The 7,538-nt window shown below is 37.0% G+C and overlaps 1 protein-coding gene and 1 long non-coding RNA gene across 2 annotated transcripts in view; both read left to right on the top strand.

The window, feature by feature from the left end:
* RAPGEF4 (Rap guanine nucleotide exchange factor 4) overlaps positions 1–7,538 on the top strand; it is a gene marked incomplete at its 5' end in the record, with an annotated part of 261,647 nt that overhangs the window by 13,122 nt on the left and 240,987 nt on the right. The gene's annotated exons all lie outside the window — the stretch shown is intronic.
* Positions 4,058–7,538, top strand: part of LOC112547906 — a 70,410-nt gene continuing 66,929 nt past the window's right edge. Inside the window, exon 1 of the long non-coding RNA XR_003091687.1 lies at positions 4,058–4,312. This is a non-coding gene — a long non-coding RNA (uncharacterized LOC112547906). The remainder of the gene's footprint in view (positions 4,313–7,538) is intronic.

Here is a 7,538-nt window from a genome sequence, read left to right as displayed (position 1 = left end):
AGGAAATTGAATTAAAATAATCTAAAAGTAACTTCATAATTTGGCGCATTTATTACACGTGCCAAGTTCCCAAAAGGTTTCCTTCTGGTTGAATGTACTGTTAAGTCTGTTAAGGCAGTATTCTGCTGTGTCATTCATTTATTACTGTTTATAGCTGTCAGGCTTTTACAGGAGGCAAGAAAGATTTGCACCTTACAGACCAGCTAAATCAGAGATGTATAGCATATTTTTTGTGAGCCCAAGCTTACTTCATCAGATGCTATTAATCTTATCAGAGTTTTATCTATCATATCTGAATTTTTGTAAGATTTGAAAGTTGACTTGAAAAATATGGGCATTTGGGAGATCCGATTTAGATTTTGTCCACACTGTAGCCTGTGGACAAGTGATCTATAAAAGTGATTCATATGAGGATCATATGTTAACTGGGATCTATGTAGAATATCAGAATGAATCCTAAAGATCTACTAGTAATATTTTAGGCAATGGTTGCTGTTTGTAGCCTCCTTGACAGGGGAAGTGGTGAATGAGGAATTGGGTTTTGGGGAGTTTTTTTTTTTCCCCAAGATCCATGTTAACCAAGCACTGTTGCCCTGCAGAGAGATGTCTGACATTGTCTGATGACACTTGTTATAAAAAGGTTTTCAGAAAAATTCACCAATGAAACTGCAAACTATTAATCTTACATAGATACTGTGCCCTAAGCCCTAAGCAGGGTTTCTACTGTAGCAGCAGGGCCAAGGAGTATCCAGGGAACCTATTGAAACTTGTTGAATATGCTGATAGTGGTAGATTTTTTTCATTAGCTGTCCTGCCGTAACTCAGAGCAGGTTTTAGCCCAATGTGTATGGCTCAAATAGAGTCAAGATAAAACTGTAAGCTTTGGCTATGCTGTAAGCTTCTTTCCCCTACAGTTAAAATTTCATGCCTGAATATGATGGTGTCCCAGTCATGTCATAACTACTGATTCATCTGGCAAAAGCAAAATCAAAATCTTTTGTAAAATGTAAATGGAACCTTAGATGCTAATGAAGAAAGGGAACAGATCTAACCTCAGGTTACGTCTGTTAAAAATCCTTTTATTTCACCTTTGACTAGGGGCAGAGGGGGTAGTCTGTGGTAATTTCCCTGCTATACTCACACAGACATTTATCTCTTTTTTCAGAACAATGAAAAATAAATCTTTAGCATGTGTTTCCCTTTTGCTTTCTGAATGTTCCATAATTTTTAATATATACTTTTGTATCTGAAGGTGCGTATACTAGAAAATTATGAAGTTGCTTTTAACTATTTTTCCCTCTGACTATACTTGCCTAAATGGTTAATACATTGTCTACAACCAAGTTGTTTTTAAAAAGAAAACAGTTTCAGTAACATCCATTCAATACTGTGTGGTAGGTACCATGAAGGAAGAAGTGTCTTGGGAGTTGCTGCACACACTTTCAATGTTTTTCTGTCTTTATAAAATTTTACATTGAAGCATATTGAACATACTGCAGGTGTCAGTAAAAGACTGTAAGCTTGACTTTGAGGTTTTTGCTTGCTGTGCACTTTGCAATCAGCTTCTTCCTGAATCTTTCTGAAATCTCTCTTGGGGGGAATATTTCTTAACTTTTAACAATGATGTTGAAAAAGCTTAGCACTAGCTTTGATGGCTAGTTCAGGTTGCATTAGCCAGGCTAGAATACAGTATTTGGTTTCTGCAAGGTATCTTCTGTTTCTTTGCACTTTGCACATATGTGATAGCTAAAGCATAGAAATATTCTTTAGAAAGAGTTTGGAGTCAAAAGAGACAACTTAATTCTGAAAACCTATGGAGAGAAGTAATATTATATTACTATTATAGTGGACATACACATATCTTTTATAAGTTGCAGGATATATGTTGCTGGGACCTTTTTTCCTTAAGATCAGTCAAGATTTGCTTGGTGAAAGCAGACTTAGGAAAATCTGTTTTGACAGAGAGAATATAAACTATACCATTCACTTAGTTTTCATCTCTGTTTTTATTAAATATAGCTAAGAATGGCCCACAGGGATTAATTTTCAGTGGTATCCTGGGGAAGACAAGAAGAGATGACAATGTCCACATCATTACAACAAATATATGCAGGGAATTAATATTAAAACCCATAACCTACAATTTTCAGTTCTCCAGATAATGAGAATTTAAATCCAGCATAACTCGTAGGTTTTCGCAAATAATTCCAAAACAATATAGCTCTGCAGGTTTAGGACAATACTAAATCCAACTATACATTTAGGAATCTTAAAACTGTTACTGTTTGTTCTAAACTTGATTATTTCTGATTAATAATAACAGCTGAAAAATAGAATTTATATATGGCTACTATTCAGTTAATGGGAAGATCACTCTTAACACCTGCTCTCAGCAGAGTTCCTATGAGATTTCCGAGATCCTGTGATTGATAATTTTTTAGCTTGGAATCTAGTGAAATCCTTGAGACTTAAAGTCCTCTTTGCTTTTATGGTCATGGACCTAATTTTGATAAATGAACCAGTGTCATGTCGATATTTGGTGTCTGAAGTTAGTCTGAAGAATAATGCTGAGAGCTGTAGACTGTCTTTTTGCATTGCAGTGGCTTGTTAAGTCTGAAACTTACAGTTTGAAAGTCTAAGTTTGGGAGCAAAATATGAAAAATCATTTTTCTTCAACATCAGAGACACAAGCAGTCTTATTTCAAGTAAAGACTATTACATTTTCCATTAATACTTTTCATGAAATTTTCAGTATGAATAATAAAACTAAATTGTAGGGATAGGATGAAGGAAGTTAGAACTACATACTCTTTTTAACAAGTTCAAGAAAGAATTGTAAAATCTTTATAATGTCACTCTCTGGTGCCAGTTTTGAACTGCATCAGAACTACCTTTTTAGACTTCTCTTTGCATATTGTTTAAATCAAATTGTAAATTAGTTATAAACCTGTATAAAGTAGCATGACCGAAGGAAACAAAATTATTGATATTTTATAATCTGCGTTTGTATCCCAGAAGACACATCATTTGGTAAAATATTTTATATATACTTGGGTCAATAAAATGTCTTAATTTGTATACTGTAGACCTTTCGCTGCAACTCTACCCCTGGAAAAAAAAGAAATTGCTACTTCTATGCAGACTCTTTTCTTTTATTCTCATTTTTCCTCCCTGAATTTTATAGATTTTGTGTATGTGCTAACACTGTGGTTCAACTACATATGCTTAGACAGAAGCAGGTTATTGCATTCCTTGTGAAAAATATTCTTTGAGAAAATAAGGTATTTGCTCTGCCATTTACACAGGGATAGGCTTTTCTGTGACCTCCATTTTTAACATTCAAGGAAAAAGCGAGTCAAAACAAATGATATTGTCCTGATAACAGCAATTACCAGTGAAAATGGTCTAGTCTTTTCCCTAATGACTATGTCTGTTGAAGCAGCACCCTGATCATGAACATCTGCTCGGCCTCAGAGAGTGCTCATCCTTGGAGATATCTAGTTTTACACCACCAGCTGCTGTAGCAGATTGGAGAAGATGAAATCTCTGTTTAAGTTCTCACAGGGAACTGTGCATTATTCCCTGACAAAGAAGCTCTATAACAAGACAGAAATCACTAGTGTATCTTGCCTTTATGCACTGAATTTTCTTTGGCTTGACTCTCCAAAGTATATTAATGCAGTGTAAATTCTGCATTCGATAAAATATTAGTCACTTTATAGCACCATAAACTTGTGTGGTACTTTATAAACATATAGTAGGACATATTCCCTGTGTCAAAAAGAATTTGATTTTCTTTTTTTTTGGCATCAGGAAGTTAAAATAGAGCTGACTGCATGACCCTGAAAACTATTTTAAAGGACCAAGAAGACCACATTGAAAAATAACATAAAAGCAGAGATTGTGTACTAGGAACTCTGGTCACGCACATCCTGTTGGTCACTAGCACACCTCCCCCTGTAACATTCTGACTCTTTTAAATGGACTACGAGAGAAATAAATTCATTTGTTTAGTGTATCTGTCATATGAGCTTTCACAATTTTATCCTCAATCTTTGTCTTTTCATGAGGTTGTAAACCCAGACAGGAAAAGAGTGAATCTGCAGGGAGGTGACTTATTTTTAGAGGTTTTCCTTCGATGGTGGATTGCTCAAGCTTCCTTGGATAACATACAAACAACCAGTTTCCTCCTCTGTGGAATAAGATAATGTTACTAGTCACCATACATGTCCTGAGAAGCATTTGATCATAACAAAATGAAGAGCAGATCTTACCTTGGTGTGCAGTGAAAGAGAGACCTGGCCTCAACAAGGTCAGGATGAATATTTGTTTTATATTTAATGAACTAGTAAAAAATAGAACCTCTGTGAAAATATGGGAGTTTACAAATACCTGCAGTGGTAGTTTGTTTAAGAAATATAAATACTAACTTGTTCAGTGACTTCAATGTTGTATAGCAATAGATGTGAACTTCTTGAAAATGTTGCTTAGATTCTTAATCAGATTAAATGCTGTTGCTCTCAGTGCATATGTACATAATTTCTGTCTGTCTTTCCTAAGGCATTTTAATGTGCTATGCATCTTAGCATGTAGGTGTCAGTCTTTATAACAGAATAATTTTTTTTTGCTACCCGATCAACAAGGTAACGGTCCTGTTATCCATTTGATCATGTGTCTTAAATTAAACAGTTATCAAAGAAGCACTGTGCTATTAAATTGCCTGTATGTGTTTTAGAATTAAATACAGTAGACAGCATTTCTGAGAGGTAGGATTTTGCTTTCCTCTGGATAAATGGAGAGCATACATTACATATTAGTATAGAAGAAACTCCTTTTTTTTCTCTCTGAATACTGCTACTTGTATAAGGAGTATGAAGAATCTCATGTCAGTGTCAGCACTTTCTAATTCACCTTTTCACCAGAGTCTTGCATACCAGGAATGTCTTGCAGTTTATTTGAGAGAAAGATTAAACTTGATACAAGAAATGAAATGCTGAAATAAAAATTCAAAAGAAAAATCAGTTTCCAGTACAATCACCTATATATCATTGATTTATGGTATACTGCTTTGTCCATTTATCACTCAGTAATCAATTGCAGAAATCTTTGCTATGATTTACCTATTTTTCCCTGAAGAAGAACAGTAATGATATAAAACTGTATAGTTAATAAAGTGAAGAATATTTAGCTTTATGGGATGATCATATGATTTGAAATACTGTAGTGTTTTGAGACCCACAGAAGTATAAAAATATGGTTATGGAATATTCAGCTGTCTGTAATTACTTAATGTCATACTCTTCACTGACTCCTCAAACTGTAGATCTTATCTCTAATGTAGTTTTATTTGAGAAATAAAAAGGGGAACTGGTTATAATAGCTTGCCTTTAGAACTGAAGCTGAAATACTCTATTTATATTAAGCTATCTGAATATAATCGTGTTATTAGACAGAAGAAGAAATGTTCACTATTACAAGGCAGAAAGCATGGTACAGAAGAATAAAAAAATGGAGAAACACAGGTATGTGGAATCTGTTGCCCCATGCAGTCTGGAAATACACGCTTGGCAATGAGATGTGAGTGTAGAGGAACAGGGCTAGTGAGAGATGTTGAGAAATATAGCAGACAGGATACTTCTTGCTGAAGTAACACATGAAAGAAGAAATTCAGAAAGTCAGAGCATACACTAATTAGTAAGATGACAGTAAACACAGATTTGGCAGAAAGTTGCAAAGCTTCTTAAGCAGCCAACATCCTACCTTTATATCCTGTGCTTTACTCATTTTCATGCTTTACCAGCATTTACAGAGAAAGCTTCTAAAATACTTATTTACTGTTAGATATGCTGCCAGGGTTTGCTCTTAATTATGCTGATGTAAACCCAACACAACTCCAGCAATTACACGGTATTTACAGAGGTGTAACTGCGATCAGAAACTTGTCTTTGGTGGGGGGTGGCATTATACTGGTTTTGCCTGTCCTTGCAGTATGTTTTTAGTTATTTGTTTTTTCATAGTTTCAAACAAAAGTTTTGCATATTAATAAATAATTCTGTGTCTGGTAAAACATAAATTAATATAGAATGTAATTGTAGTTGTCATAGGCAAACTGAAGATTCGAGCAAAAAAACCAACTGCATTTGTCTAAAGCAGTGTTTCCCAACCAGTGTGACACGACACAAAAGTGTGCTGTTAGAAATGAACAGGTGTGCCGTGGAATTTTGTCATGGCAATGAGCTCATACAATAGGTATGAGGATGGGGAATGCCTTAATAGGTGTGCCACGGAAAATTTGTATTAATGTAAGTGTGCCTTGGGCTGGAAAAGGTTGGGAAACACAGGTCTTAAGGCAGGGCTGTTTAACTGCAACAGCAGCTTGAGTCTCCAGGCTCCCCCTGCCTCCTCTGGCTTCTGCTTCCTGCCCCTGCCCCAGGGTGTGGCAAGTACAGCAAAGCGCAGGGAGTTAATAGTGAAATCATCACATCAGGATTTGACTAATCCAGGTGCTAATCAACTGACTTACTGTTGCAGTTTAGACAAAACCATTGAGACAACCATGAGTGGCTTTATAGTATGGCATAGTAGGGGCTTTGTTTAAGATAAAAGAAGTCTAGTTACCATATGTTCCCCGACTCCTCTTGATGCTGAGATAAGTTTAAGTACTTTTAGTAAGGGACTTATGTTAAAAATGTTCTTTAACAAAACTCTTGTTAATGATAAGAAAAAATAGGTATCTGTTTTTAAGGCTAGAACATTTCCTTTATGTCTGAGGAGAAAGTATGTTAAAGATATTAGGCATAGGGTACATATGGTATAGATGTTCAGGAGGTTAGAGGAGGTAAAAAATGGCCACCTGATGTAACTTAGTTTGCCTGCATACGGACCTTACACTTAAACCCCTAGTTAGGTTGATCTAAGTACTGAACTGTACAGATGTTCCCGGAAGGCTAGATTGGGAAAAAATGGCCAGCCCAATCTAACTTTAGTTCACTTGAGGTGCACTAAGTTAGATCGGACACAACTAGACTGATCTAACTGGATATCTGTACATGTTTGGCATGTAGCCCTGGGGCTGGGAAAGCCCATCTGCTCACCCCTGCCCCTGAGTTGTGCTTTTCCAACCCCTCACCATGGGCTATTTTTAACTTCCCTGACCTCTCCTCCCACCCCCAGACAGACAATCCCCCCACAGACCAATTGGCCCCTCCGAATTGGCCCCAAACCCCCACCCCTGAGCCCACAAACCATCCCCAGTGCTGGTTTTACAGGTGTTCACCAGTGCTGGGAGTCTGATTGAAGTAAGTTGGGATGGGGGTTGGTCTGCAGGTGGATTTGTTCATCTGGGGGTAGGGTGGGGTTGGGGAGCTAAGAATAGCCCCTGGCTCGGTGGTAGAGAGCCCCCTGATCCCACCAACAGCCCCCCAGGCCCCACCAAACCCCCTGAGAAACCACTAGCCCCTGATCCTGTCAACCCCCCTGCAGACCCTGCTAGTCTGCCAGTTCTGCCCCCCATGGCGCCACTAGCCCCCTGATTTATT

Source organism: Alligator sinensis, unplaced genomic scaffold, assembly GCF_000455745.1.
Source record: "Alligator sinensis unplaced genomic scaffold, ASM45574v1 scaffold1469_1, whole genome shotgun sequence".
Classification (NCBI taxonomy): Eukaryota; Metazoa; Chordata; order Crocodylia; family Alligatoridae; genus Alligator; species Alligator sinensis.
Note: the sequence above shows the minus strand (reverse complement) of the source record. Positions and strands in the feature narration are given on the sequence as shown.